The sequence below is a fragment of the Pundamilia nyererei genome, unplaced genomic scaffold (assembly GCF_000239375.1).
Source record: "Pundamilia nyererei isolate P.nyererei 1_Seehausen unplaced genomic scaffold, PunNye1.0 scaffold00518, whole genome shotgun sequence".
Lineage (NCBI taxonomy): Eukaryota > Metazoa > Chordata > Actinopteri > Cichliformes > Cichlidae > Pundamilia > Pundamilia nyererei.
In genome coordinates, this window is record NW_005187919.1 from 155,479 (window position 1) to 155,740 (window position 262).

A 262-nucleotide genomic window follows, 5' to 3' on the forward strand; every position below is an offset into this window, starting at 1 on the left:
ATTTTTGCACATGTCGAGGAGCGTGTCAGGCTACATTTCACTGTGTGTTATACTTGTATAACTATGCATGTGACAAATAAAGAACCTTGAACCACACTCAGATTGTTCACACGATAAAACGTGGTCCATTCATGCTCTGATCAGCTTTAATGGAACTGAAAACTCAGGGTTAGTCAAAGATGCAGGAGGCCTTCAAACTATCTTTGGTTGATCTTTTAACTTCATTTAATCAGGTGAGAACCATCGCGTGTGTGGCTTAAAT